Here is a 27,510-nt window from a genome sequence, read left to right as displayed (position 1 = left end):
AAGGGCCTCTTTTCCTTTTTTCTCCAACTATCTTGTTGCTCGGGGTCGAGGAAGGGGTAGCAGCTAGAACAACAGGATCTTGCTGTGAATCAATTATGGTAATAGAGCTACTGCCCCCAGATTGAACTACAGGTAAATTGGCAAACGAAGTGGGTTTTATAATTGTCACCACAGGGGAAAGCGGCAAGGCATTGTTTAGAGAGACTTGCTCGGGCTCTAAGTGCGAGCTTGTAAGACCCATTGACATTCTCATTTCAGTATTGGTAATTTCGGTAGTAACCAAATTGAAGGCATTTTCCAGCATGCTTTCGAAGGTGGGTGGGAGGACAGTAAGACCTTCAGAGGTCTGAGTGATAGTTCTAGTATTTCGTTTCCCCATAATGTATTTTTGGCTCACCTTACTGACAGCTACAGTTTAGACGGGTGGCCCGACCCCTGTTGACCACGGAGGACCACAGAGGGCCCGCCCTTTGCCCGGGCTTCGCGCGTCCCGGACAAAGCCTTCTCCCTTTGAAGCACCTCCGGGCGCGCTGGCAGGCGTTAGTGCTCGCCGAGCACTCTGGGAGCTGTAGTCTCCCCTCGTCGTCCACAGGCTACACTGGACCACTGCAGTGGGAGATAACTGCAGCGTGGGGTCCCCAGAGGTGGCGAGTTGCTGGTGGAGATGTCCGCGGGCCCCGAGGTAGGTATGGAGCTCTCACTCCTGCTCCGGCTCCTTTGGAAATGCCACCGCTCCTCTGATGGAGCCTTCTCCCTTTGAAGCGCCTCCTGGCGCGCTGGCAGGCGGAAGTGCTCGCTGAGCACTCTGGGAGCTGTAGTCTCCCCGCGGCATCCACAGGCTACACTGGACCACTGAGGCGGGAGAGAACTGCAGCATGGGGTCCCCAGAGGCGGCGAGTTGCTGGTGGAGATATCCGCTGGCCCCGAGGTAGGTATGGAGCTCTCACTCCTGCTCCTTTGGAAATGCCCCCCTGGCCTGGCCTGATCATATACTAATTGCCTCAAAAGAAAATTCCCCAAAGTTACTACCATCCGCCTTTGTTTCAAATTAAAAGGAAAACAGTGTGCCCTTTGGATTGCCTGGTCCAAGTTCCAGATAGTCTGTGATGGAAAAGCTGCCCGACGTAATTTGACAATGTATCATCTGGGGTCCTCACCCTCCAGATCTTCCGGTATCCCTAATTGCCTCAGGTTATTCTTCCGTAGTCTATTTTCTTGTTCCTCTAATTTAGTCATCAAGTCAGTGAGGCAGGCCTCGTGGGAAGCTACTTGTTCTTTTACTTGGGCTACTTCAGTTTCAAGGGTCTCCATTTGTCCTTTGACCATTGAGACCGAATCACCAATATCAGTACAGATTTTGTTTAATTTCCTGATACCGCCATGACGTGTTTTGGATGCCCCCTTGGCGGCGAGGCTGTCTGTTCTTACTTCTTCCTGAAACGACTTGATGGACTCAAGAATAGATGACAAGGAGGGCTCAGACGGGGTATCGGTGGTTAGCAGCGGGCTTGCTTTGTGTTGCAGATTGGAAGCCCCCACAGATAAAAGCCCATGTGAGTCTGAAAAATCCAACTTCTAATGGTTATGCCTTTTACTCCTAGCCTTTTTTTTTAATAGTTCTATAAGTGGAGTTGGATCTTTTTCCTTAGGACCTGCTGCTTTCTGTTGAGCTTAGGGACTCATTTCCTGTTCCAGACAGAAATCCATCTGAGACAGAGAAGACACTTTCGTTCACTAGATCTGGGGTGTGTGGGTCTATCGGTCTGGGGCTCAGGTATTCGGGACCTCTCTCCTCAGCCTCTTTATTCCCCAGAGAGTCTTTCCTGTAACTTAATGATCAAGGGCATTCACAGCAGTGGTGGCGACGGAGGCAATGGCGGTGTCAGTAACTCCGTAGGTATCTTGGACACAGAGAGTGGGCTCCAGCCTCACCACCAAGATCATCCATGGTTACTTGCAAAGTTTGCAGGGTTGGCTGTATGGCCCCTTGATCTAAGTTCACCTGGTCAGGTAGCTTAGCTTTGTATGGCCTTGAGTTGTCTGAGTTAAGCCCATCAGGGCTGCTTAATTCAGTAGAGGTGGGAGTAGATGTTGGCAGCATTTTGAGAACAGTGAAGTGTTTGGCGATAGATGGAGAGCCCCCAGCACTTCCCGCTGTATTCTCTTTTAGACAGCTCACTCCTCCATGCCTCCCCATTTTTTTTTGTTTGTCCCTACATCCATTTTACCTTTGGGTGGAGGGTCCATTTTGTCCACTGTTTTCTCTGCTTTATCTTTTTCTGGTTCCTTATGGGTTACTGTTGTCTTTAGCTTAAATGTCTTTTGTCCGCGGGTAGTCATTCCGTGCCCGCTGCCGCTGCACTTCAAACTCGATGTCTCAGGCGCCTTTCCACTGTTTCTGCCACCACCCAGCAGCTTCAAGCACTCTCAAGCCCCTTTGGCAAAGATAATGAAAAAACGGAGTCTGGTCCTGGGACGGGGGGCAGCTGGACCAAGTATTACAAGTGAAAAAAAGAAATGCTAGCCCTCCCACTTATTTAGTCTCTCAATGCTTTGAGACTACAAACAAAAACTAAGGCAATTTGTTTGTATGGGTAATTCACAGTCAATTCCGGAAAAATGAGTAAACCCATCAAGGGCAGATATTTTGTGGTGTCTGTCTGCCGTTTGCCTAGAATTGACTGTGAATTAAAATTCGATTTCTGTCACCATTTTCTCACCTTATGGGTTTAATAGTGGTTTGACTATTTCGCAAAGATTAATTATTTGTGGATACAGAATTGCTATATTTTTTTGTAAAAGAAGTTTGTGAACAATCGTTTGATTCATTGTATATATGTTACTTGTATAGTAGTTGTAAATATGTATAAGTGTATTTTGTATTGTGTACAGGTGTTTATAAAGTGTTCTTCTTGCCTATGAAAAAGATAAATACTATCAAAATAATAGTAGAAGGGTTAAATAAAATTACCCATACAAACAAATTGACTTAGTTTTTGTTTGTAGTCTCAAAGCATTGAGAGACTAAATAAGTGGGAGGGCTAGCATTTCTTTTTTTCGCCTTTGGCAAAGATGGCATCAGTTTGGCTCTTGTCTATAGCGAAGCCCGCGCTGCAGTGGAAGCGCAATGTAATGGAGATCCAGGCTTGTGGTTTTGTGCTTCTGTAGCCGCTCCAGATGTGGACAAGGGCTCTAGATGTCCAGAGCTCGGGTGTAACCTCTGCTGAAACTGCTGCGAACATCTGCCAGGTGAGAGTCCTTCACGGTCAAGTCAGGTCTGCTAGCCTATCACAGAATGCTGCGAGCCAGAACTCCTTTGTGTGGCGAGTGGCGTAGCGGCCGGGAGAGGAAATGCTCACACTAGTGCCATCTCCTGCTCACTGCTGTCCGGCATCCCCAACACTACTGATTCCTGGTGGGTAGGGAGGGCCCTACCCACAGTTTTTGTCCAGTAGCCTTTTAAACCTGTTTCAGGCCTGCCATTGCAGAGCCTGTGTGTGCGGTTTTTAACTGCTATGTGGACATGGCAAGTTAATCTTCTTGCCATGCCCAAACCTTCCTTTTTAGTACATATCAGTCACACCTAAGGTAGACCCTAGGTAGTCCAAGGGCCAAAGAAGGGCATGCACATTTAATTTTTACCTGTCCTAGTAGTGAAAAACTCTTACATTCATTTTTCACTACAGCAAGCCCCATCTCTCCCCTAGGTTAACATTGGAATTACCTTGATACATCTTTTAACTGTAATTTCCAATTGGAAAGAGTTTGCACCCCCAAAGTTAAAATTCTAACTTATGGTAATGTTAGATTTTAAATTGTAATTTCAGCATTTTCTTACTTTAGCTCTTTAGTACCTGCTGCCAATCTCTGAATACACACCTGTGGTGGGTGACAGCTGGGCTTTGTGCATTCCCTCTTGACAGCCACACACAAAGGGCACTTATGTGTGCATTTTGGGCCATCCACATCCTGATGGGCCATCCTGGGTAGGATGAGAGGGAGGAGCTGACATTTACACCTGAATAGGCTGTGTTTTGTCCCCACACAAAGGGCTGCATAACCCCCTTTAGTGAATCTAGAGCAAGGGCAGAAAGGGCAGGGACAGTATGCACCTCAAAGACCTCTCTTGGATGTTTCCGCAACTTCAAAGACACAACTGAGTATAAGTACTGCACCTCCGACACCACCAACTGAGTACAATTCTGGGCCTGTGGATACTCTGCCAGGATGAAGGACTACTGTGCTGTATGAGGCCACCACTCTCCTGGACTGCTACTCTAGTGAGCTCTTTCTTTGCTGTGCTGACCTGCTGCCCTCTTGCCTGGGAGTGAAAAAAGACTGGGCCTGCATCTCTCCAACCCAAAACCAAAGTGACTCCAATGGCTTAGTGGCTTGCCTCCAGATTAAAGTCTGAGGGATATAAACAACTTCCAAATCACCTGCCACAGCACCTGGACTCTGCCACCTGAGAGTCTCCCCCTGACAAGTGCTGCCAATAAAGATCTGGGTCCTTGCATGTGGGTATAAAGTGACGCAACCACCAAAATCCATGCATGGTCGTCATTGCACCACTTGGAATTGCTGCATCTCCATCAATGCTGATGAATCACCACTGTTGCGAGGATCGAGGACATCACATCTCTGTTGACATCGACGCATTGCCGCTGCTGTGAGGATCGAGAACATTGCATCTTCAATGGTGTTGCGCATTGCATCTAATCTCAACACATCTCTGACTTTGCACGGCCCGCCTCCTCTTCTACTCACAGCTGAATCCAGACATCTTCGCAACTGCAAGCCAAAACTGTTTCAGCAGGCAAAGGCTGGTTCCTGTATCCAACCTGTGCTCCATCGCAGTTGGCCTGAACTTTTGAATTTGACTTGGTCTACCACAACGATATAGCCTTTTTTGGCACTTTATGCTTTTAAATGCTACATTTCAGTTTTTTTCTTCTGCATACCGCTGCCAACCAGATACCCAATTTCCAACAACAGTGACCAAGGCTAATGTATGAGCAGATCACTTACAAGGTAGCAGTATTGTTGATGAATCATCAATGCCCATGGTGACCTGCTAGCTTTGGGTATCTATCTTACGGATTCACACCACTGGGGTTCAACCCAAAGTACTAGCATTTTTATTATTGGCACTTATTAAACATTTTTGCATATTCAGTGTGGCATAATTACAAAGATAATTTCCTTTTCACATAACAAAAATGAAGGGGATGTTATCTCATTCCATTCTGATACTAACAAATACATATCAAGATTCCCACAAGCAGCTCACAAATGAAAGGTGATTATGTTATGTTATCCTAGGTTATTTCATGCTATGTTATAATACATTATGTTGTTATATGTGGCTTTCACTGAGAAGCACTGTTTAGAACACTAGATTCTAAACATGAATATTCACTGCTGTGATGTAGCAACAGTAGGCAACAAAGGATTGATACCCAGTGTTGCTACATCATAAGGAATTTCAGGCTGCCCAGACAGGCCTGTCTGAAAGTCAATCAGAGTAGGATTAACTCTCTGCGCTGATGCTCTAATGGAGGGCACAGGGCATATCTCTGGGAGGGGAGGAGCAGGACGGCACAGAGGATATAAGGTTGTGTGCCTGGAGGCCAGGTTGTCTTTTTTACATTTGGAAAGAGGTGAGAAGCCAAGTAAGGTATGGCTCCACATTACTCCTCAGTCCCTATGTAGCAGTTGAAAGCAGAGTCTACAGACCTCCAGGGCCATTACGCCAACTTTGTAAATTGGTTAGTAGAACTCATTGTGCCCCTTGTTTTGGGCGCAAACAACTTCATTCTTATTGGAGACTTTATTTATCACGTTGATCTATCGCTGGACTCAGACACTGACCAACTGATAACATCACTGCAGACATTAGCGCTGGAGCAATTGGTTGTTGGTCCCACCCATCAGGCCGGACACACTCTGGACCTCTTGTTTACAAACTCTACTAAGTTTGTAGTTGGACAACCACTAAAGCTCCTTTGGTCGGATCATTACTTAATACATTTTAGTTTCCTTAAGGATGATCCTATAGTCAGCCATGATAAAAATAGAGCCGTCATCAGACCTTGGCAAAAAGTCACTCTTGCCTCTTTCTCTATCCATTTCAATATTGAAGCCCTACCTGATACGGACAACATAGAAGAAGCATCTATGGCTCTGGAAAACGCTATAACATCCCCCCTGAATACAGTAGCGCCTATGCCAAGGGTTAAGATTAAGAGTAAACCATCTCCTTGGTTTACCACAGCACTAAAAGTCAAGAAACTGTCCAATAGGGCAGCAAAACGTCTATCGAGAAAAACAAAAACAGACATTGATCAAACTAAATATAAAGAAAGCCACCACTCATATTTAAACAATATCAAACAGGATAAAAAGCTGTATTTAACAGGGAGGATTGAGAATGCTGCTAACTCCAGCAAAGAGCTGTACAAAATCCTGAAAGAGTTTTACAACTCCTGAAGCCAACCAACCCTCCGTTGTCCCTACGCAAGATTGGGTCGACAAAATATCTTTCTACTTTGATGACAAAACAAAAGCTATCTATAGATCCTTTCCCCAAGAAAATGACATCCATATGCATTCAGCTATATAGAACCATTCATTGGTACCTCTGCTGATTAATTTTAAACCAGTAACTTGTGAACAGGTATCTTAAGTTATTGTCAAGATCAAATCTGGTTCTCCTGCTGATCCCCTCCCCCCTTGGATCTTCAGGAAATTAGCACCTCGTTTGACAATGGGGTTAACAGAGATCTTTAACATGTCTCTGGATCAAGCAGTTGCACCAGGAAGCTGGAAGGTAGCACAAGTCAGACCGATTCTAAAGAAGCCTACCCTAGATGCCATAAAACCAGGCAACTACCCCCCCATTTTGCTGCCGCCTTATTTCAGGAAAGCTCTCGAAGCCCTGGTAAACAAACTAACTAGTCATCTAGAAAGCCATATGCTCCATGATTCTTCTCAATCAGGGTTTGAAGCGGTGCATAGCACCGAAACGGCGGTAGTTGAAATGGTAGACAACATCAGGCTGGCCTTGGAAAAAAAAGAATCAGCTTTGCTAGCTCTTTTAGACCTGTTGGCCCCTTTTGATACCATCTTCCACAACATTTTGTTACAGCGGCTCTGCGAGATGGGGGCTCGAGGGCAGGCCATGGACTGGTTTAATAATTATCTAAAGGACAGCTCTACCACTGTGCATCTAGGTCCGCTGACTGCATGTAGCAGACCAGTATGCATTGGAGTCCCCCAGGGGTCTATCTTGAGCCCTATTCTCTTTAACCTTTATGCCACCCCACTGGCCAAGATAATCAGGTCCTACGGGTTTGAGGCACTATCGTATGCAGACGATACCCAGTTGCTGATCACCTTTGGCCCTTACCCCACAGATACAATGATCCAGTTTAAAAACTGTATGACCCACATTGACAGCTGGATGGGCCAAAACAAACTACAGTTAAACAATAGCAAAATCGAGATCACTCTGTTCGGCAGGGCTGAAGATTATTGGTCAAGCATCTGGTGGCCTCAGACCCTTGGTCCCTGTCCATCTCCAAAACAAACCGTCTGCAACCTTGGAATTACCATCGACAATAAGCTTTCCATGAAAGCCCATGTCAACCGTGTATTGGGCAACTGCTACGGCATCTTTACGAAGCTATGAAAAATCTTCAAGTAGCAACCAATTGAAACCCGGAAGCCACTGGTGCAGGGCCTAATTGTAAATTGCATGGACTATGGAAATGCCTTACTGGCTTCTATAAATGAAGACCTCTTCTGCAGAATACTGTGGCCAGATTAATTTTGGACCTACCTCCAAGATCGCTGTCCTGTCCCAATTTAAAATTCCTTCATTGGCTCCCAATTAGGAAGAGAGGGCATTATAAAATTGTGTGACTGACACACAGAAGCATCAATGGAACTGGCCCAAGTTATTTAGAAAAAAACTGAAAAAATACCAGCCCATCAGAACCCTGAGGTCCACCTCCAAACTTCTTGTTATCCCTCTGCGGGTTTGCACTGTGCGAAACGGAGGCTGTTCCTTTTCACATCTTGCCCCCCACCTTTGGAAAAAGCTTCTATCCCATCTCTTGTCTATCCCAGATAACCTGTGCTTTCGCAGAGAATTAAAACCAAGGCTGTTCTCTAAATAAAATGAGTTAGAACCCAGGTAGTGGAATCTTCTGCAAGCGCCCCTAAGACCTAACGGTGATTTGTGCACTATACAAGATTCCTTGACTTTGACTAGGTAGATTATTTTAGTGACCAAACATAAAATTACAGATGAGTTAAAAGCAAAAAACTGGATTTTTTTATACTTTGGGGCACTAACAGCTTAGTCTTTGTTCTCGTTTGATTTGATGTTACTCAGACCTCCTCAGTTAAAATATCTCTCTTATTCACTATTACCCATCTATAATTATCTTTACGTTATGTCAGGAGTTACATCACACATACCTTTCCAAAATCTACACATATCTTCCATATTATACATTAAATAATAATAGAATACTCATTTTGTGACCAACACAAAATTTATTTTTGAGAAACAAAGACTATCAGTTACTACCATTATGCAAGAAAGAAACGGAAAAAACAATAAGGAATATCAGTGGGAGATGTATCCACAATCACAAATATAATCCAGCAAATTTTTCTTCTCGTTTACTGTTCTTGGAATGTCAACAGATATGCCATAATCAACCTCCTCATGGACAGAATGTATTTATTTTTCACATTTCTCTTTCTCATTCAGCCAATCACAGAGACTTGTGCCTGGATGTATGCCATCCATATTTTCCTGTACCATGACTACTGAAGGACATGGCCTGATCAGGGTCACCCGGGTCACTCACAAGCACCTCTCAGCCTTCCATACCAAATGAAGAGATGGTCAGACAGCAGAGAATTCAAACCAGTAGTCGTTTTTTCAAAGTACACTCAGAGCGGAGCCCTGTCTGCCCAGTCGCTAGGAGTGCTGCAGAGGGACTGACATCAGGAAGCATAATAATATATTATGTACATTTCGAAACCAATGCAAGCACAATCCCAAAATGGAATTTTCCAGAGAGATGCAGCTGGACCGTAAATTACAAAGGTGTAAGTTTCGATTTTGGAGCCGGGCACACACTATCTACCAGTCAAGGTCATTCTCTCCGTGCCCGCCACTAGACAAGTGGGAGAAGGCCTACATCTAAAAGGAAAGGTATGCGCTAATAAGAACAGTGCATTCATTAGTGTAGCAAAACTCAGCTCTGAAGAAACATAACATAGCGAAGGCTGTTTCTCAGAAGCGGCAAAGGATTGGTTTCGATCATGATACCAAATGGCGCCTGTACACAAAATAGCGTTGTGAATGCTGACTTACGTAAAACAATGCGAAAGCATGACTTTTATTCCAACACTACCATCCCAAATGCCATGTTTTAACTTCATTCAACAGCGCTGTAAGAAATTGGTTTACTGGTAGATGGGAGTGAAACCATAAACAAGCATGCAACCACCATATTTATCAGGATGAACCACAAGCAAACTGTAAATAATCCTGTGCTTACTTCTCTGTTAGCTTGACACAAAAGCAGTCAAGAGCAACTTAGAGGCAATGTGTAAAGTATTTATGCAGCACGCAAACAATAATAAAGTGAAAACACAACACAAGAAAAATCCCACACCAACTTAGAAAAATTGAGAAAAATGTAATACGTTATTTGTCACCAAAACAAGAAAGATCCAATCAGTAGAACCAGAGATATGCAATTTTAAAGATGTCTGTAAAAATAGTGTTTAAAAGCACAAAGCACAAACTTTTAAACACTAAAACCAATACCACCACCACTACCAATACCACCACCAATACTACCACCAACAATAAGAACCTCCACCAATAACACCAGAAACACAACCACCAATACCACTAGCACCAATCCACAACCACCAATACCACCACCTCTACCAATATCACCAGTACAACTACCACCAATATCAATACCACCTCCAGCAATACAAATATCACCACCACCACCAATACCATCACAAACTCCACCAATAACACCACCACCAACAACACCATCAATACCACCAACACCAATACAGCCATCACCATTGCCAATACCACTACTGATACCACCACCACCAATACCTTCACCACCACCACCACCAATACCAATACCCCACCAATACCAATACCATCACCAATACCACCACCAGTACCACCACTACCAACAATACTATTACAAATACCACTAATACCACCACACCCAATAATACCCTCCCAATACCCTCAGCACTACCAATACCACTACCTCCAATACCACCACCACCACCACAAATACCACTACCACCAATACCACCACCTCTACCAATACCATCAATACCAATACCAACACCACCAATACCACCGGCAATACCGATACCACCACCACCAATACAAATACCACCACCAATACAAATACCACCACAAATACCATCACAAATACCACCAATACCAATACCATTACCACCACCAATAATACTATCACCACTAGCCATACCACCTATACCATCACCAACACGACCACCACCACAATACCAATACCAGCACCAATACCATCACTACCAATACCACCACCACCACCACCAATACCATAAGAAATACCACCAATACCACCACCACTAATACCACCAATACCACTACCACCAATACCATCACAAAAACCACCACCACCAATACCAATACCACCACCAATACCTCCACTACCAATATCACCACCGCCAATACCTCCACCACCAATACCACCAATATCACCACCACTGCCAATACCATCACCACCCCAATACCATCAATACCACCATCAATGCCACCACCACCAATACCACCAAAGCTACCACCACCAATACCACCACCAATTCCACCATCTCCAGTACCACCACCATCACCAATACCACCATCATCACCACCAATGCCACCACCAATCCCACCTTCAATACTGCCTCCAATACCACCACCACCACCAATACCACCACCGCCAATACCACCTCCATGGTCACCAATACTGTCACCAATCCCACAACCAATACCACCACCACCAATACAATACCATCACCACCAATACAATACCAGCACCATGAATACCACAAAAAGCAATAAAACCACCAGATATACTACAACCAATACCATCATTACCAATACCACCACTACCTTCAATACATGAATACACCACCAATACCACCAATGCCACCACCAAAACCAATACAATCACCACCAATACCATCATTACCAATACCACCACTACCATCAATACACCAATACACCACCAATACCACCACCACCACCAATTCCACCAATGCAACCACCACCAATACCACCCCATCACCAGTACCACCCCCACCACCAATACCACTACTATCCATACCACCACCAGTACCAATACCACCAGTAATACCATCACAACCAATACCTTTACCAATATCATTATTATCAATACCAACACCACCAATACCACCACCAACACTGCTAATACCAAAACCACCACCACCACCAATACCACCACCGCCAATACCAGTACCACCACCATCAATATCACCACTACTAATACCATTACCACCACCAAGACCACCACCACCAAAACCACCAATGCACCACCACCAATACCACCACCACCAGCAATACCATCACCACCACCAATGACACCACCCCAATGCCAGCATCACTTCCAATACCATCACCAGCAATACCACCACCACTATCAATAGCACAACCACACCTAATACCACCACCTCCAATACCACCAATACTATCACCACCAACTCCTCCCCCACCAATACCAATATGAATACAACCACCACAAATACACCACTAATACCACCACCACCACAACCACCAATATCACCACCACCACCAAAACCACCACCAATACCAACACCAATACCACCACCACCAATACCAGCAATATCATCAATACCACCACCACAATACTACCACCAGTACCAATTCCACCACAAATACCACCAATACCACCTCAAATACCAATAGCCCCACCACCAATACCAACACCAATACCAATAATACCAATACCACCATCACCAACACCACCAACACCACCAATACCAATACCACCACCACCAATACCACCACTGCCAATACCAGTACCACCAAAAGCAATAGCAATCCTTCCACCAACATTACCACCAAAATCAATACCACCACGAATACCACCATCACCAATACCCCCACCACCACCAATACCACCAGTACCACCAATTCCACCAATACCACTGCCACCAATACTACCAATAGCAATACCACCACCACTACCAATACCACCACCACCAATACCAGGCCCATAGGAGTGAGTGGTAATTACCGAATCGCAAAATACCGATTCGGTAAAATGGGGAACTCATTCAAGGGTGGCAGGGTGTCACATTGACACCCTACTGGACCACTGAATAGTGCATGGGTGCACATGTGGCAGACATACATGCCCTAAGGGCATGTATGGCTGCCACTTCATACTGTTGTAAAAGCAAAATAATTGATTTTGCAAAGGTTTTTGATATTTACCACCAACTCGTAGTTGGTGGTAAATACTGAATCCTTACCTATGCAATGCACTCATTTGAGTGCTCCCTACATTGCAAATTTGGTAATTTACCGATTCAGTATTTTAAGGAATCAGTAATTTACAGATTCCTTAAAATACTGAATCGGTAAATTACCGAATTTGTAATTTAGGCCACCTACATCTCAAAAGCCTAATACAGGTGGGTAACGGACGAAATTCAGAAATTCCGGCCATTACCGACCGGTATTGGGTGACCTACATCTGGCCCTGAGTCAGAAATCTCTTTCATCTCCATTTATATACCGATTAAACATATGAGGACAAAGAAAGAAAAAAAAAGAATACCATCTGCTTATGCAGAAATGGCTAGATAAGGCTATGCTTAGCATGGACAAACTCAAATTGTTGTCATATCCTCATCCGGTACTATCCACATTCTATCATCTTCCCAAAATTCATAAGGACTCAAAGAAACCTCTTGGTCATCCTATAATATCTTCAAAAGGTTGTCTGACGGAATCTATGTCACAAGATATTGACTTTTACGTAGCCGAGTATGTGAAAGTACTACCATCATATATCCATGATACAAAATATTTCATAAGAGCTATTTCCAATATGTCATGGGAAACAGTTACGCTAATGATTGTATTAGATGTGACAAGTCTTTATACTTGCATTAGTCATGACAATGGTGTGAGAGCAGTCAGGCATTTTCTTAAAAGCAGGTCCTTGAAATTTATCCAGCATAATGAGATGCTGATTGAGTTTTTAACTTTCTGCTTAACAAACAACATTTTCCTCTTCCAAAAACAGCTCTACAGACAGATCAAGAGCACAGCGATGGGCACCTGCTTTGCCCCCAGTTACGCAAACTTGTTCGTGGGAGAAGCAATTGGCCTGGGCTGAATGTAACAACTGCTGGGTCTCGTCTGTAGTATGCTGGCACAGTTACATTGACAACCTTTGTATTCTTTGGAAGGGCTCTCGCACACAGGCAGAAGCATACATCAAAGGACTCAATACCAACACAGTAAACCTTCACTTCATTGGGCACATAAGTGCAACTGAAGTTTATTTCCTTGGTTTGAAAGTTTTCATACGAGATGGGTGAATTTGCACTGCACTTTTTAGATAAACAACAGCATGCAATTCGATTTTAGAGGCTCACAGTAATCACCCCAAATCCCTTAAGAATAGTATCCCCTACGGGGAACTTCTTAGACTTAAGTGGAATTTTACCAACAAGAGTGATTTCCAAGAAGCAGCTAAGGAGTCCACAGATAGATTTGTCATAAGAGGATATGTCCTATATTATAACAGAAAACTTTAAGTAGGGTATAGAAAATCCCACTACATACCCTTCTCAAAGACAAAAAACATTTAAGTAGTAGGGAAGGAGATACACCGAGATTTATTACGACTTTCTTGAGTGACTCCAATGACATCAGAGCAATAATTTCACGTAACTGGAACATTCTCAAATCTGATGCCATAATAGTCAAGAGTCTTGCTGAGCGCCCGCAAATAACTTATAGGCGTGGCCGGTCCCTCAAAGATATTTTAGTGCATATTCACTTTGTAGGGATATCACAGAATCCTAGAGTAGGAAACCTCACAGGATGTTTTCCCAAGGCATGTATAACCAGTCCAAAAACCATCTCGTATGATATTCCTGTCAGTGAAGAAAGCCGGACCATCAACACATTTTTAACATGTACCACCCCATTTTGTATTTACGGTCTTGTATGTCCCTGTAGAAAGATATACATTGGGAGCACGATACATCAAACTAAACACAGAATTTTGGAACGAGCTAGAGCCATTGAAAAAAGTGATTTCTTATATCCTGTCGCAAGACATTTTCAGGTCCATCAGAGTAACAGGAAATTGTTTAAGTTTTTTCTGTATAGATCACGTACCTGCACATGAGAGGGGAGGTAACAGAGAGCTTAAATTACGAAGGTTAGAGTCCCGTCATATAGTGGATTTGCAAGCGAAAGCCCCCTGGGGATTAAATACGGAGGAGGAGCTGGCAATCCACCTGGGATAGGTCCAAACCTACTGTTAGCATAGTCAAAAAGAAATAAAGTGAGATTCATGGTCAGCAATAAACCTGCTTCCCGAGGAATGAGAGAAATTGGATAAATTGGATTTCCCTACAAATTTGGATTAAAGGTTAAGATGTGTTGAAAATATAAAGTATGTACCGGTTCATAATGAATGTATTTGAGCTTACATGAAGTAGCCTCCAGATTAATTGTGATCAATTTTGAAGTACTGTTGCCCATCCAGGGCTCAATTATGTAGAAAGTGCTGTAAGACTGTCCGTTGCAACTTTTGTCTCATCACTACTTTCGTTAAACTCCCATAATAAAATAGGTTTTTTCCTAAAAAATTGTTCGCGAGAATAACATTTGAATCCAGGATATAGTGATGTAAAATGAATCATTTAGTCCTTTTATGTATTCTTTTTTTAATTAATTATAATTTTTAGAGTAATGTCATGTCACCGAAATGTGATTGTGGCATTGACGTTAAGCATACAGAGAGAATATATGTACATGCTTTAAACATCTCTGTTCCTTTGTAGAAAATTGATGCTCATGTCTGCACTGAATAATGAGTTTGCAACCTGATCAAAAATATCCGGAGTATTCACATAGAGCCAAATCATGCAGTGATTTAACTGAGACTATAATGTGTATGTACAGAAATTGGTTAAGAAGATTGATTGTTTTAAAGTGATTAATTGCTCATTCAGAGCTTAACAAAGTTGCACATTTATCCATAAACGTGTATTATATGGCACGCCTCACAGAAAACTTTATTTAAAAATGTAATTGAAACACCAAATACAAGATGGCGCTGAATATTGTGATGGTATGTTTGTCCTTCACTTCTGTCTGTGCTGAAAGGAGGAGCATTGTTGGCATGCGCTGTCTTGTGTTCATGAATGAATTTAAAAAATGCACCTTTCCCCGTTCCCACTTACAGGGGAAATTGGGGCAACGCCGAAACGCGTCCTGTCCCGCTTTATGATTTTTCAGTAAAAATAAAGTAACTGAATTTACTCCTTGAAAGCTGTGTGCAGTCGTCTTGTTTCCTGGAGAGATGAGTGGGAGCATATATATATATATATATATATATATATATATATATATATATATATATATATATATATATATATATATATATATTCACTGAAAAAAACATAGGTTTTAGGCCATATATAGTTAGGGATTAGCATTTACAAAACCTTAATTTACTCGCACAATACCATTGAAATTCGCATATATAGTTAGATGCAATAACTATATATCGCGCACCCGCAATCCACTGCTGATGATGTCACATATTACATCATTCATGACATGGTCAGTGACATCACTGATGACAACTCAAATGACATCACTGATGACAACTCAAATGACATCACTGACAACATCACTGATGACATCAATCATGTGATAATACGATCAACCTCTTCAGACTCTAATATAACCTTAGATACACTCAGAGTAAACAGACACTCACAGACTGTCACTCATCCATGGAGTTACTCACACACCTAGTCAGTCATGCACTGAATCAATCACACCTCCATTTCATCAACTATACAGTTATACACACCTTACTTATTCAAACATATACTAACACATATTTACTCTCTTATACAATTCCTGATACAAGTTTTCAATGATCCATTCAGCCACTCACACATTCACTGGCTCTTATACACAGTAATTTATATATGTGAACTCTCACATGTACTGTGTTTTACATATGTACTTACTTTGACATGTAGCACTGAGATATCCATTCACTCACCAATACACTCGTACACAGTCAACCACCCATACAGCTGTTTCCACATGCAGTTTTGAACCCATAGATCTAGTGAATCAACTGTTCACACATGTATGCACAGAGTCACACACCTCCCAGCCACCCCCACACACACACTCACTCTCCCATACAAATACTTGGGCAACCAATCAATAACCCATATAGTTACTCATATAGCTACTGATCAACACATGCAGCAGTTCATAGAACAACAGATATAATGATGCACAAATTAAGACAGTTTAGTCACTAACCCATGCACTCGGTGAAACACATTTAATCACTCTCTCATACAGTCAGTCATGAACCTACTAAATCCTTCATCCAGACACTTATACATCCACTCATTCTTCAATATGTAAGACATATTTTAACTTTACAGAAACATACAGTCACTGGATGATGTCATCAGTGATGTCATCAGTGATGTCACTGACCATGTCATGAATGATGTAATATGTGACATCAGCAGTGGATTGCGGGTGCGCGATATATAGTTATTGCATCTAACTATATATGCGAATTTCAATGGTTTTGTGCGAGTAAATTAAGGTTTTGTAAATGCTAATCCCTAACTATATATGGCCTAAAACCTATGGTTTTTTTCAGTGAATTTCAATGTTTTTTTAATAGCAAATATCAAAAGCTTTAAAATGTCAAGTACGTGGTAGGTAAAAACATTTTCGTGTTTATGCACGCTGATGTGCTTTGAACGCTGCCCCCCCCCCTCTTTTCTTTTAGGAGTATTCTCTCTTTGCAGATAGTGATGGGTAGGTAACACAGGCATTTGCCCCCGTTGTAATCCGTCGTGCCTGCTTCCCTCTCCATTGGATTGATTGTTATCCAAGCATTTACTGTTTTGGAATTGCATCTCTTTGGTTCATTCTCTATTTACAAACAAGCACAGAGTCGCAATACTCTGTTTAGTCTTTGCAGATAGTGAAAAATTGTTAGAAAAAACAAAAGGAATCAAGCAAAATCAGTACGCCACTAATGGGTTCTCTTTTTGACCTCGTTAAAATAGAAACATTAGGAACAACCCCTCATGAGAAATATGAAACTAGTGAGAGGAACTGAGCTCGACGCCATGATGGCTGCAAGACAGCTCGGCTCCGCCGCCCACCCCGCCCAAAATAACGACAAATCCAATGCAAATATTATAAATATATACAACACACCAGCAAAGTAACAGGGTAAAACGTTTTATTAAATAACTATTTACATGGCAGCCTGCTGCAACATCAAATCCAAATGCATGCCGCCGTTCCCGCCACTGCAGGGACATAAGACACATAAAGGGGCCCCTCCACCCTCACCCACTCCGAAGACCGCAGCCACCGGATCCCCCACCCATCGCACACAGATAGAAAAAGAGAGAGGAGGAGAAAGACCAGTTAGGAGATAGAAGAGGAAGAAGAGGTCAAGAATCCCAAAGGCGGCCAACCGGGCCACACAGCAATGGGTGTCAACAAAGGCCAACAGGGCCACACTGTACCATCCCAGTCACAGGGTATCCTATACCCAAGGGTTCAGATGCACTCAGGGATGTCACTCCCCTACGAACAGCCTGGGGGACTCCTGTAGGTGTCTCAAGGACAAACAACGGTAGGGTCCCGATGACCCTGCCATGCTGGCCGGGAACTGGAATGCAGGTTTAGGGTTCACTACATAGAACAGACCGAGGGATGACATCATCCAGTGACTGTATGTTTCTGTAAAGTTAAAATATGTCTAACATATTGAAGAATGAGTGGATGTATAAGTGTCTGGATGAATGATTTAGTAGGTTCATGACTGACTGTATGAGAGAGTGATTGAATGTGTCTCACTGAGTGCATGGGTTAGTGACTAAACTGTCTTAATTTGTGCATCATTATATCTGTTGTTCTATGAACTGCTGCATGTGTTGATCAGTAGCTATATGAGTAACTTTATGGGTTATTGATTGGTTGCCCAAGTATTTGTATGGGAGAGTGAGTGTGTGTGTGGGGGTGGCTGGGAGGTGTGTGACTCTGTGCATACATGAGTGAACAGTTGATTCACTAGATCTATGGGTTCAAAACTGCATGTGGAAACAGCTGTATGGGTGGTTGACTGTGTACGAGTGAATTGGTGAGTGAATGGATATCTCAGTGCTACATGTCAAAGTAAGTACATATGTAAAACACAGTACATGTGAGAGTTCACATATATACATTACTGTGTATAAGAGCCAGTGAATGTGTGAGTGGCTGAATGGATCATTGAAAACTTGTATCAGGAATTGTATAAGAGAGTAAATATGTGTTAGTATATGTTTGAATAAGTAAGGTGTGTATAACTGTATAGTTGATGAAATGGAGGTGTGATTGATTCAGTGCATGACTGACTAGGTGTGTGAGTAACTCCATGGACGAGTGACAGTCTGTGAGTGTCTGTTTACTCTGAGTGTATCTAAGGTTATATTAGAGTCTGAAGAGGTTGATCGTATTATCACATGATTGATGTCATCAGTGATGTTGTCAGTGATGTCATTTGAGTTGTCATCAGTGATGTCATTTGAGTTGTCATCAGTGATGTCATCAGTGATGTCACTGACCATGTCATGAATGATGTAATATGTGACGTCATCAGCAGTGGATTGCGGGTGCGCGATATATAGTTATTGCATCTACCTATATATGCGAATTTCAATGGTTTTGTGTGAGTAAATTAAGGTTTTGTAAATGCTAATCCCTAACTATATATGACCTAAAACCTATGGTTTTTTCAGTGAATTTCAATGGTTTTTTAATAGCAAATATCTATAGCTGTAACATCTTATTCTAATTCACAAATATATTTTATATTTTATTTTTTAAGCAAAGGACCCAGATGCATTTACAGTTTATCACTAACAATGTTCCAGGCCAATGTATTTTCACTGGAAATTAACAACTGTCCTGCAAGTAAAATATTCCTATTTCGAGAAAAAGGGCGTTTCTTCGTCCCATGAGGGAGCCGTTGAGCAAAAGAGACTCGGCCTGCTGTCTTAGTCGCTGATAGGCCTGATTATCGGATTCTTATCGATCACTTTATGTTGCAACAGTGGAAAACAAAACAGCCCTTGCCCATTTATTTTTACAGCATTCCTGCATATTATACCATACCCCCAAACAGTATTTTGCCTGTTACCATAGTAGTAGTTTATGGAACACTTACGTCAGCACATAGGTTAAAAGTTCACCACAATATGTTGCTAATGAGTGAGCTTCAGCATTATACTTCAAATTATAAATATCATTTCTATTGATGACTGCTACCCCCACAAAAAAACAGACGTATGTACTTTTTTAATTAACTTTTATTAAAACAATAACTGGAACTATAACTAAAAGATAACACTACAATAAATAACTAGAACTATAAGTAACAAAACAATATAATAAACAACATATAATATGGAGTCCAAAATAAGTATTGTAGTTAATCTGCAAAACAAAAAGAAAATTAGTGTTTAAAATTAGATTGAAGTGACTAAATGAGATCAAACATCACAAGTCAAAGTAAAACTTGACAATATTTATATTTTTTAAAATCTTCGCAGTGTGCCTGAAACGCTTCCACTGGCAGTGTACATGCAGACTTTGGTCACCCTCTTTATCAATTTTTGCAGTTTGAGGTATAACGTCCTACACGTGTTATTCATCTCCTACTTTCTCCTTTCAAATTCTCTTGTAAAGACCTTAACAACAAATAAAGGGAACATTTTCTGCATATTTTTAATCAAGCATTTGACACAATGCATAGTAACACCGTATTTATTGAATGTTTTGAAATTAATTTTCACAAGTCTTAAAAAAGGTGAATGCAAGAAAAGTTACTTGCCGCATATGCAAGACTGCTTTCAAGAGGAGACCCCAATAAAAAGGATTTGTGTGGAACTGCAAGTATGCTGAAGCAGTTGCAGACTAAGAATCCGGTCAACTTTGCAAGGGAAGAGTTAAGGAGATTGAGAGCGGCTCCTTCTGCTTCATGAGAAGGCCCGAGCACCAGTGGAGCAACACCGTCAACCTCTAGAGCACAGCCTAATATTTGTCCCCAATTTGAAACCCTTTAAGAGAAAAAGTAAGAAGGTTGGGAGCTTTGTATGCCATCCTAATATCTAATTATCCATAGTTATACAGAGATCCGCCCTGTATCAGACTCATATGTACAAGTGTATATTGTAGATTATCTGCCACCGAAAAGCTCTCAAGTACCTATATCCGTTACTTTTTAACTTCGTTGAGTAGTCATATTGTGAGTATTTACCTTAAAGTTGTTAATTTTTTATTGATTATTGCTCTTTGAGATATTCCCTGTCTACAAACAGAGAAGAATAGGAATATTCTGTCTCCCTTTGCAGATAGTGAAGGATAGGTAATGCGGACTTTTGTCCCCCGTTGTAATCCGTCATGCCTGTTTTTCTCCCCACTGATTGATTGATTGGCTGGACATTTATTGTTCAAGGAATAGTTCTAACGAGGTATTCTCTGTTTGCAAATAACGTGGAATAGAAATATTCTGTCTAGTCTTTGCAAGTAGTGAAGGGTGGGTAATGCAGACTTTTGTCCCCCGTTGTAATCTGTCATGCCCATCTACTCCCCACTGATTGAGAAACTAGTTCTACCCGGACCATTTATTAGAGGTACATCATCTGGCTCAACCGGAGAGTACCCCTAATAAAGAAGACATATGTAAAATACGAAGTAAACACTGTATCCTGTTAAACAGAAACTTTACAATGAAACACACTTGAAAAAGAAGGGAAAGAAATCAAACAAAATCAGTAGGCCACTGATGAGTTTTTGACTTCGCTAGAAATAGGAAACATGGAAGTGGTGAGAGAAGCCAAGCTTGACGTTACGGCAGCCACGAGGTAGCTAACCTCCGCCACCCCCCCACTGCTCCAAGCATGTCTGTCCCACCGCCCGCCACGCCCAATAACGGTAACATGAAATAGATACAAATCAGCAGATACCTACCCCCATTCCGGAAACTCCCGAAGTGCAACAGGTCCACGGTTATGCCCATCCGGAAGATGAGGCCTCGACACGTGCAGGGCGGGGCCCGACTAGCCGCCATCAGCCGGAGAAGTCGTGGGATGGTCGGCCCGGAATGTGCTGGTCCTCCCTTTCTCTTCTGGCGCCCTGCAGGCCACGGGGGGGATGTCTTGCCTCTGCCTCCGACCCCCCCCCCTCTTATCGCCTGGTCCGGACATCACGGATATCAACGCCAGGTATTGGCGTGGGGTGCGCTGGGAGGGAGAGGCGGCGTGAACGAGCCTCTCCCACCCCCCCAGGTGGGGGCCCCTCAGCTGCACCCCCAACGCTCCACTCACCCAACAAAAGGGTCGTCACGTAAGGTGCACCAGGAGAGGAGCCGAGGCTGACGGGATCTTCTTCTTTCTTCAATTATGGCTGTAACAACACTGGGGGGGATGTCTTTCACTTGGTGGTCTGTGCCCATGGGCCGGAGGCGCTGACTACCTTCACTGCTTTGGTGGCCCACCTCCCTGCATCGTTGGTGCCGTTGGTGGTCCCGGGCTGGCTCTCCCTGAACCCTGCTGGCGGCTGGATACCGGAGAGTGCTGTTGCCCCGCCGGGCTGACAAAATGGCGGCCAGCACCCTGTATCCGGGACTCGTTGTTGACGGGGACACTGGCCTACCGCACGGCGCGTTTTCTAAATACTGTAGAGGTGTTCCTACACTTGGCGACGTGCTTGCTGCCTTGAATTCCTGGCGTGAGTCCATGAAGTTTCAGTCCGCCAGACCGGAGGGTGTTCTTCTAGACGGGCTCGCTGAACCGCTTCCCACGTGTGCTGGATATGAGCTCCCCGTTCGGGCCTGAAGCGGTGCCCTGCAGGCCACGGGGGGGGATGTCTTGCCTCTGCCTCTGACCCCCCCCCTTATTGCCTGGTCCGGACATCACGGATATCAACGCCAGGTGTCGGCGTGGGGTGTGCTGGGATGGAGATGCGGCTCGAACGAGCCTCTCCCACCCCACAGGTGGGGGCCCCTCAGCACCCCCAACGCTCCTCTCGCCCAACAAAAGGTCTCGTCCACTATTGCGAGGCAATGATGCTCCGCTCACCCAGCGGGGGTCTCGTCCACTGTTGCGGTGCAACGGCGCTTCTGAGTTCAACTAGAAAATGAGTCCTGCGTCCAGAAACGTTCTCCTCAACTTTGAAGATTCTATAAGAGCCACGGGGGCCCCCGACCCCCGATGGGGAATGACTGCCATGATCACCCAAGGAACGACCACGACGTAGCCGCGGGACGTCGGCGCGCTCATGCCGGTGCCGGCCTCAGTCTTGAAATGACCAAAATCCTGCAAGACTACCAACTTGATCAGTTCCGGTGGGACACCAGTATGACCCGGTAGGAGAGATTGTTGCCTCCCACCCCACTTTGACTGATGGTTCATGTCGGCAGTCCCCTCTGCTACCCTTCAACGAAAACTTTTGGACTGCCGAAAGAGGTCCCGGTCCAACCACGAGTTGGTGGAGACATTTTGACTATACTTGGACCTTCCTGACCTCACCCAAAATGGCGCCGCTACAAATGAAACTCTCAACTCCTTGTTGTGCCCGATTGCTCAGCCTTGATATCATGAGATATGTATGCAGTTTTTAGCACATGAATTGATATGGGATAAGACTGACTATATGTTCGGACAATGAATTGATCCGGGATGGGTATTGATTATACGTTCGAACAATGAATTGACATGGGACGGGTACTGATTACACGTTCGAACAATGAATTGATATTAAGTTCTAATGCATCATTGATTACTGTATTTATTATTGAAGGTTCGAATTGTCGACACTTTTGGTACTTGCTCACAATGAATTATCGATATGATTTTGTTGCACTTGTCACCTTTTTTACTATGAAATCAATGACCACTGACTCTCTGTTATGTTTTCCACAAATAAATACCCCCCCCCCCCCATTTACAGTTCCAGCCTGCTCCGTGGCCGGCCCACGGGGTTGTAGGCCCGTATTTGGGCACCAACATTTTTATTAAAGGTTTTTGAAAAAGCAAACGTAGTTGTAACGCGTAGATTGGTAAGTTTCAAATAAAAGGCCACTGTTTCCGATTTTTTTTTTTTTTTTTTAAAAGCAGGTGAAATGAAGCAGCTCAATTAGTTAAGGGTTAAAAAGTATAGTACGCAGAAACATTGAAAATATGAATGGTCCAGGTTTGTTGTGTGTTTTTCATTTTTGTACAGCATAAAGCAATCGATAAAGATCCTGGTATTTAGCCTCTACTTTATATGCTACCTGTATCAGGGAAGTTGTTTTAAATGCCCCTAAGCCACCCCGAAGGAATGTCACCTGGCCCCCCTAGTACGAACGAAAACGACCCCGTACCACTGTGGGTTATCTCTCTTCCTCAAAAATGACAAAAATTACTTTCTAGGACGTTTTGGACATTGATGATTTTCATATGATCTATTTATTAAAGTAATACTCATCTCTCCGCATGAAATTAATTTTCCACATGCTACACAAGTCAATCTCATCTGCCCAAAGTTCTTTTGCAGATTTGGGACCATTTCCCTTGCCTCTGACTCACTTATTGCTAAGTCATTGATGGATGTTTTTGCCGGTCGGGGGTTATCCACCAAATCTCAAAGTTGTGCTTTAGAATAATTAGGAGGGTGCCACCTCTCCATGTGCCGATGCATGGTATGATTACCATAGCTATATTTTTTTTAGGTCCCTCTCGAGAGTTTTTTTTTTTGCCGATGAGGCAGGTAACGAACCTGGCATTAACTTTCTTTTCATGAGAAGGAAAAGAAAAAAATTGCCAGATAAAATTCACTTTCACATGGGACGTTCTTGGCATTTCTTTCAGAAACTTTTACATCACTGTGTCATTTCTTTGTCTATCCTGGTTAAAGCAATGTCATATAAATAGTTGTTTAAAAAGTTTTTTTATAACGTGTTTACTTTGTTGGAGCGTTGTACATATTTATAAGTTATTAAAGAGTTATAATCCTACTACTTTGTTGGAGTGCTATATATTTTTAATGTGACACATAATTGTGAAGACTTTGATGTACATAAAGGCATCCCTGGAATCTTCCGCTTCAGGCTCGGTCCCACACACCCTTACAGTGAGAATCCCCTCCCCAATCACAATACAGGATCGTTATCAGATAGTAGGAACGCGTGTGGTGTGACGGATCTCATGAGGTGGCGACCTTGATCTACTGTAACTCCTTTGAACAGGGGTGATTCTTTACAGTTGGGGCCATAAACTACATCCGCAGGGCTAGGTGATAGCCTGGGACCGGCCTGGACAATCAGACACAGAGGAAGAGGAGCGTCAGAGGGTGCGGTAGTGAATAGGGTGAAAGGGAGGTGTCGGGCGGGCACAGGGTGTGATACTCAGGGAAGAACAGCGCAGATGGAGGGAAGTTTATGGCCCATGCATGAGAGAGAGAGCAGGGGTGACCAGTGCGTGGGGGAGATGCTGGCGAGGGTGGGAAGCCATGCTGAGGATCGGCGGCATGCAGAGAGTGGGTCTGGTCAAGGCATCTAAAATGGCTGCCATGCACGACAAAAGTGTGGCATTGGAAAAAAGCAAGATGGCGCAGACAACGTTTATAAATACGGATTAATTTATAACAATTATTTTTAACAATATATTTACTCGCAGTGTCAAAATGGGGATCAACACTTCCTAATTTCCTTCGAATCGAACCTTAACAGAAGTCAAGCAGCAAAACAAAAAAAAAAACGCTCACGCGCAACCGCTGGAAGACAAGTATCAACATATGTGAGCCTCCTCAACCACCCTCAGAAAACATAGGGGGTCAGGATACGTCTCCCATACCCCCTTATACCCAATACTCACATTGCTTTTCCTCCATCTAGTAATTTAATTAAATCGAAACACAAAATGGCGAATTCCCGTTTCGCTACCAGTTTGCGACCCGGTTCGCGAACCGAGAAGCGCTTCTACCGCGAAAAATCATTTTTTTTTATTTGCCCCACGGGACCCTTTAATCTTTAATAACTCCAACATCATTCCTAGGGGGTCAAGAGAGGTCTACCTTGCCCCCTTTCATCAAATTCCCCCTTTGTTTTTCTCCTCCTCTTGTCTCTCGATCCTACCGAGAGACAAGATGGCGGCCGCACCGGACTGTTTAGAATGTTGACAGACACCGGAGAGCCAATCAGCTTCGCTTTGCAAATCTCCGTTACGCGAAAAGTACGCGATCTGGAGCGCTACCCGGGACGCTGTCACAGATATAGCTGTTTTTTTAAACGTTAATTTCTCGAAATCCACTGGAGCACATATATTGAGACCCAGCAAAGGCACATCGGGCTAACAGTCCCTACAATTTTGCCAAGTTTCGGGCAAATCCATTCAGCCGTTCGAGCTAAAAGTGAGGCCAAAGGACCTATGGAAAAATGAATGGGAAAAATGTGTTTTGGGACCCCCTTTTTTCTCGGCCCCCCCTTGACGGAACCCCCCCATATTTTTAGGGGCTGCTCAGAAACAAAATGTGCCATTTTCCTGAAAATTTAAGCCGATTCCGTCCACAAACGCCAAAGTTATTAGACATAGAATTTTCAAAAGTTCCATAGACAAAAAATCCTAACTATATATACCTACTGGCTATCGCCAGTAGGTAATATATATATATATATATATATATATATATATATATATATATATATATATATATATATATATATATATATATATATATATATATATATATATAGTAGGTAGTTATAGTTAGGATTATTTTCAATACAAAATCTCAACATTCTATTGTGAATAACTTTGGCGCCAGTTGAGGAATCTGCCTGAAAATTTCCTCAAATTTGCCTCGTAGCGCCACGGTCATTCCCTGAAAGTTTGGGAGGGGATTTGTCAAGCGGGGGCCGAGATAAAAGGGGGGTGCCAAAACGTGTTTTCCCCATGTTAATTTCCATAGGGCGGTCGACCTCACTTTTAGCCCGAACGGCTGAATGGATTTCCACCAAACTTGGCAAAATTGTAGGGACTGGTAGCCCGATGTGCCTTTGCTATGTCTCAAGATATGTGCTCCAGTGGATTTTGAGTAATTTAGGTTCAAAAAAATATATATATCTATAAGCACTCCCCGGTACGCGCACCGGGGCGCTAACCAGCGCGCTACCCGAATTCGTGCGCGGAAAGCTGATTGGCTCTCGGGTGTCTGTCAACATTCCAAACAGTCCGGAGCGGCCGCCATCTTGTGTCTCGGTAGGATCGAGAGCGGACCGGGGAGCGTACTATGGGGAAAAAAGAATGACAGACTTTTAAAAATTGTATGTTTATTAATTGTTCTTTTTGTTGTTTTTTATTTTTTTATTTTTTTTTATTTAAGTACCAACATGTAGGTACCAATGCAGAGTCTAAAATTTTATATACACCGTCTCCTTTGTAGATATCTTGCTTGTTGTTACAGAAGTTATTGTGGTATATGGAATTCATACCATAGTCTGTCAGGAAAGCAGAAACAATATGGAGGCAGGAGATGATAAAGAGATGTTAAATACACATTGGAGATAATATAGTGGGAGAAAGGAAGTAACTATGAGCAAACTTGCTATGTAACACAAAAAAGTTTCATAGTATATTTTAAGTCTTACTTTATATTATATCTATTTTGGTACTATTTCATAATTTACATATAAAAAAGAATAATGTCTCACACAATTTTTAATTTTTAAATAAAAATGTATTGTTGTGATTTTTCAAAATCTAAAAGAATTTGCAACATTAATTCATCAGGTATGTCCTCCTTTTCATTCCATGATTCAATTTCTTCTACACAATTAATTAAGTCTTGGTCCAGAGAGTTATCCATAAAGTCTATTTCATCTTTGTCTTCCTTAGGATTGTTTTCCATATTAATTTCAAATGAAATATTAATTTCATTTTGTTGTCCTTCCATTTTCTTGCTGTAAATTGCATAAAAAATAAATATATCAGTAGAGATAGGACACTGTTGGGTTTAAGTTCAGACAGGTACTTGTGAGTTTTTAACAGTGAAGTTATCTTTGGGCAGTGTATGGTTTCAGGCAGGAAGTAGAACTA

This window comes from Lissotriton vulgaris, chromosome 3_1 (genome assembly GCF_964263255.1).
Source record: "Lissotriton vulgaris chromosome 3_1, aLisVul1.2, whole genome shotgun sequence".
Classification (NCBI taxonomy): Eukaryota; Metazoa; Chordata; class Amphibia; order Caudata; family Salamandridae; genus Lissotriton; species Lissotriton vulgaris.
The sequence above is the reverse complement of the archived record's forward strand: the minus strand, read 5'-3'. Positions refer to the sequence as shown.